Source organism: Anarrhichthys ocellatus, unplaced genomic scaffold (assembly GCF_004355925.1).
Source record: "Anarrhichthys ocellatus isolate YVR2014 unplaced genomic scaffold, GSC_Weel_1.0 scaffold37, whole genome shotgun sequence".
NCBI lineage: Eukaryota > Metazoa > Chordata > Actinopteri > Perciformes > Anarhichadidae > Anarrhichthys > Anarrhichthys ocellatus.
Window position 1 is genome coordinate 2218151 of NW_022280067.1, and position 6000 is coordinate 2224150.

The window sequence follows — 6000 nt, forward strand, 5'->3', positions numbered from 1 at the left end:
TAATACCTGGAGTAATGTAATGTGGAGACTCACAGCAACAGTGGACGTCGTATTCAGCTCTCTGTTTTGTGTGTTTGGCAGCTGACGTGTGTTTTACTGCTCTTGAATGCTTTCAGCAGGACTCGCTCACGACTGTTTTCAGCTCCCGGCATTTATGCACGGAGTGATACTTTGAAAAGCGAGTGGAAGTCTTTGCTGAGTCAGTCCTGATGGAATAATCTGCAGGTGCATTCATAATGCAGTAGTCACGGCACTTTGAGTGAAAGCTTTTGTGTCTGACTGAGGTCAGAGTCCACATTCGCTCTAATCACAAGCTAGAAACCCAAACAGCCCTCCGAGTAGGACATGCCACCATGCTGCTTCCAGGCCCACTCCACTTTTATTAGTGGACAGTGTTTGCCACACTCGTATCATCCTGCCAACGGCGTCAGTCCAGGATTCATGGAGAACTGAATCTGTGCTCAACAGAATTGACTATTTATTCTAATTAGGAAGCTAGTACCATAAAGGCAAAGAAGCAGACAGTTCAGTAATTAACATGATTATTCTGGCATATTTTATTATTTTTGGACATCCTTATGATTGCACAAACATTTAAGTGTTTTCTGAACGTCTCAGCTCAAATAATGTTGCCAAACGTTTTTTCCAGAGGACACAGACCGAAAAAAATTGGATCATCATTGATCAAAAGTTATTTTTTGTAGCTGCTGCAACTGAGTGTTGTAGTCTTTTGAAGTGCCTCTTAGCTAAGCATTGTTTCCCAAAGGATGTGGAATGAAATCTGACTTAGCAGGATGAAAAACATGAAACATTTCCTTGACATAAAAAGACACGGTCCAGATTTGAAGCAGGTCTAGGAATGAGATATACTGGTAGGAAGAAAAACTGAGAGCTTCAAGACAACTTTGACAAACTTTGATTCCAATATTTCAATGCTGTTTTAGCATCTGGCAACATGATTTTACTGAAATTATATCTTCAAAATAATTTGTATTGCATTGCAACTGGACAAGCGTTATCTATAAATGGAGAGACGAACAAAGTAGTCAGAGATTTAAATATATCTAGACAACCGCATGAGACACAAACAGTAAAAGACATTTTCAGGCCACTTGAATGCAATGTCATAGATCCCTTTAACATTTGGCATGATCAGGTGTTCCTATAGTAAGCATAGTGTGTTTGGATAGAGCATAGACTATGTATAAAGAGTATAAACCTGTAGAAGATTTTATGCAACCTAAAATCCTACCAAAATATATGAAGGCATTAGGCTAATTTAACAACATAAATGCAGCAAATCTCTAAAATCAACATAAACAGCAGAAAACAAGAACTTAAATACGGATCCGAAATGTTGCAAAAACCGGAGGGTAGGTGCTATGCTTCCGCGACGGCACCAACGGTCAGGACAGCGTTATCAGGTGTAACCGCCATATGTGAGCAGTGCAGAGCGGCGGCCATCAGCTACCCAGTGAGACACGCTCACAAGCACTAAAACCACAAGCAACCGGCCGGCTATGTCAATTTAGCAAGGAAAAGCTCAGACTACAACACACACACAAAGAGGGCGACTTCATTCTCTGCTCAGGTAGACATTACTCTTTATCTTTACATAGTAAATATGTTTGATGTTATATTAATGGTATGAATGTTAATTACAGCTCCTTTGAGACCTGATTTTCTCCATGCAGTGCAATGAATTTGGATTTCCTACGAGGCTAATGAACAATCCAATCACGCCTTTGACCTTACATCTGTGATTTATATGCATGTCTGCATTCTGTCCATATTGTGATCAGATCTCATTATGCAGAGCAAGCGAACATGGCAGCTCTTGCTGTACAGCCTATGTACTTTTTCTTTTGCTGCAGGGGAGGTGAGGATTAGACCAAACGCAACAAGCAACCGACGTGAGGACTCGTCTCGTTTGGATAAGCTTTTACTTGTGGAGGAGCGAGCAGAGGTCATGCTGGTACGAGTTTCTGGTTGTACTGAAGAGTAGCTAAACACCAGGCTGAAAGCAGCGTTTTATACCATTTAAAAGTTAGTGTGGTGAGAAGTGTGCTCGTCTGCATGCTTCTCACCACAGCATCATCGGGGACTGGTGGCATGTAACTAAAGTAATTTACTCAAGTACTTCAAGGTTCTAAGTACTTTGTATGTTAATTTTACGGTCGACTTTTAAGGGGAAATATTTTGCTTTTTACTCCATTACATTTACTCCACATCAATTGTTATTGTTTTTTTCGCAGAACAAAAAAATAGATTAAAACATTTGAGAACCTTTTTCAAATACATGAAATAACCAACACGGTTACAAAAGTAGCTCTCTTAAACAGCAACAACACTTAAATGCTGCTTAAACCGTAAACCCTTACACATCAATATCGACCCAATAATATAATGTATAATAACATATCAGTTACAGAAGCCATTTTACTGCATAGCAAGTTATTCCTGCAAAGTATACTCATACTAGGGTACATACTAGAGATATCTAAAGAAACTTTATTCCTCATTTTGTGCGTTTTCCTCTGAATGGCCAGCAACGTGTATGCTACGTGCAAACAGTCTTTACAATCAACTTATAAGGTTTAAGAAAAGAACAAATAAATCAACTTCTTGTGATTGTGGTCACACACGAGACACAAACACGCTTCTTCTCCTCTACAGAAGTCCAGTGTTTTATCCGTCCCATTGATTTTGTGGGATATAAACGTATTACAGGAAATGTTTTTCGTAGCTAGCGTTGTTGAACACTTCTTTCACTTTTAATACTTAATTTAGCTGTTAATAAGTTTATACTTTTACTCAGAAAGGTTGTGAATGCAGGATCCTGCATCAGATAATGACATTTTTATTCACCATTTTTGTCCAAAAATGCAGACTTGCTCTTTGGATGAAACCTGGCTGTCTATGAATGGAATAACCTTATATGAAGCCCATGGGCAAAAATTTGCCTCTATTAACTTCCAGTTCATTGCCCTATACGTGCTGTGTGTGCAGTTTTCTGTGCCTGGTCCCAAATTTGATTTATGCAACATTTCAACTCTAAAAAGGTCCTATAACTAGAATTTCCTCTTAAGATATGTATAAAAATAAGAAACTAAAAGCATGACAACGTGGAACAAAAAAACATCACATATTGAGACAAAAGACTTAAAAACAGATATATAGTATACAACAGTCATTTAGTGTCAGGACATTGTACAAGTACATTCAGAGATATCCTGTTTTTAAAAATGCTAACAAAGTAATCTGGTTTTAAATGTGTCTGAGCTCACACGAAGATGAGGGTCCAAAAACGTTCTAGAAATGATGTAACTGATTTGTCCGCATGATCGGAGGTTGCGGCTACTGAACATTTTTGGGCTATATGTCGATATAATATATCCCATCTGTCATTACAATATAAACTCTGTAGAGGAGGAGTTGTGCCAAGTCTCCACTAAAAATGAAGTGAAAATAATAGAGACAATAATAAGTAAATTGATGGCAAAATTGTCTGGATTTAAATACTTACAAGCAACTCTTTCAATACAAAAGAAATGATTGACAGTGTTACATTCACATCTACTTTCTCTCTGACAGGCAACAACATCGTTTAACTGTCTAAAAATCTTCAAAACTCAAGAAATGTTCTTCTCTTTGTCCATCATTTCATGTGATCTTTATGCAGTTGGGTCATTTTCACACAGAAGACATCCAAATAGGTGATGAACACACTGAGCAGTAAAACAACCTGGAGAAACAATGAGTTGGACAGGACACAGTCAGTTTTTACGTGAAACAGCAGCCTCGTAATGAACAAGCAGAAATGTGTCTCATAAAGTGGTGAGTGATGTGAATGAACACCGGCTCGTTTGTCACGTACTGCTTTTGGGATTTGCCTGCGGCTGAGTTGCTGACTGTAAAGCGTGATATTGATGTTATTAGTATTGAGTAAATTTGACACCGAAGGAGTAGAGTAGAACTCAACATCTTCAATCGTTACGTTCTTACTGGTGTCTTTACAAAAACATATTGGTGCTGCTCATCTTTACTTTACATAGTAAGTAAAGCAAACATTGTTAATTGCTGCTTGTTTTTGAAATAAGTTGTTACTTGTTATGGCATAAATAATGAACATTGTCGTCCGAGTTGACTCAGAAACATCAATTTTGGTTTTAATATATAAAAAAGGATAATCAGCCGTACTTTGATTTTATTGCGAATCAGCACAGTTTGATTTGCTTGATTCAAACAGATGTTCACAGATAAATCTACTGAGATATCCTCTATGGAAAGAGAGGATTAGTGTGATTACACATTAATAGAGCAATAGTGTTGCTGGAGTATCCGTGATGAATATCTCACCCATTTTTCATCATTAAGTAATGATCAAACATCTTCTGAATCAAATTAGCAGCACTTATCTTTGTACGTAAATGCTTAATAAATACAGATTAAATTGAATCAATCCAATACACATGTTGCAGATTTTTATAGATTCCTTTAAAGAAGTCTTCATTGATTTCCGTGGCTGCATTGGGACAGCTGGACAAGCTATGAAAACTGAAATTTACTTATTACCAATTAACAACTACTTGCTATGGTGGATGTGTTAGCAAACAGGTCACACATCCAGCAGACACGGAGCAACGTTAGCTTTCATTTGGCATCATGTTTCTGTTGACCTGGTGAATTTAAATCCAATATTCTCCTTTGAGATTCATTTTTGGTCAGCACCACCTCTGGTTCCGCAGCAGCTAAATGCTCCATAATGTTTACAAGCAAGTCGCTGCAGTTCAGTGTTGAGCAGTTAGCATATAGTGGTTTCTAATCAGAGCTTTTCTACTGAAGAAATCAGTGAGTCTGAACTGAAGCAGTAAAACCAGTGGATCGTAAAAAACAAAACAATGAGTGCGTTTCATTTCACACAATGTGTAGGATCTGGCCAGAATTTGTAGTATAAAACATGAGAAATATGAGAAACGAGTGACACAAGTTGCATTGTGGGTAATAATGTAGGGGCCAGGTTTTACAAGGAAGAAGACAGTGAAATAAAAAGGTGATACTCTGGTTCAGCTGATCCTTTTTAAACTGCCCACTGATCATCTGTTAGAGTGCAATTCGAAATTGGTGCGGGACTATTTATATTAATTTTTTTACAACTTGTTCTAAACTCTAACTCTAGTTGTCATTTAATGTCTAACCAACATTGTTGCAGCGTCTCTGAGTTTGAGTCTGAAACTGCAGAATGCAGCACAACGGAATCAACAAAGCGGATTTCTGGTGAGATTTGTCTCTCAATGTCAAACCTCAGTCAGAACCCAGGGTGTTATCTTTTTACCGTTTGTGACTGTGAAGAGAACATCAAAAAAAATGTGAAATCTTGTTTTGTCAGTCGGAAAAACCTTTGCAAGATAACTTCCCTTTGTATCTTTGGCTTGGTGGAATTAAGTTTATTTCCGTGTTGCAGCTTGTGGCTTTTACAGCAAACAAGGTCTTTAAGGCTTTACATCTTTTCTTACAGAACACGCTAAATAGCCCTGAAACAGCCATATAATGCCTTTTTACCAAGGGTTTGAAAGGACTGCACACAAAAAATGTCATCCTTTTTCTTTCCAAATAAATCGATTCTATGTGGAGAAGTAAGAATAATGCAATAATACGGTGAACACACTGTTTTACGTCTCAATGGTTACCGCTGATGTGTAAAATCACTCCACTAGCACATTTTTTGTTAATCTGTCTACAAACTTTAATTAAAACAAGCCTCGTTTTCATCACTTAATCATTACAAATTAAATGAGCCTCATCAACCAAGAAATAGTGTTGAAAAGTGAAGGAAAAAACACATGAGGAATGATGAATATGCTAATAAAAGCTCGTCTCCCCTGCTGAAACTTGAAATGTTGTGATCTCATGTTTTAAAACAAGTTAATTAGAAGATTCAGGTGGGCAGAAGAGGAGACTGTTGTGATTTTTTTTTTGGGGGGGGGGCTTAATTAATTC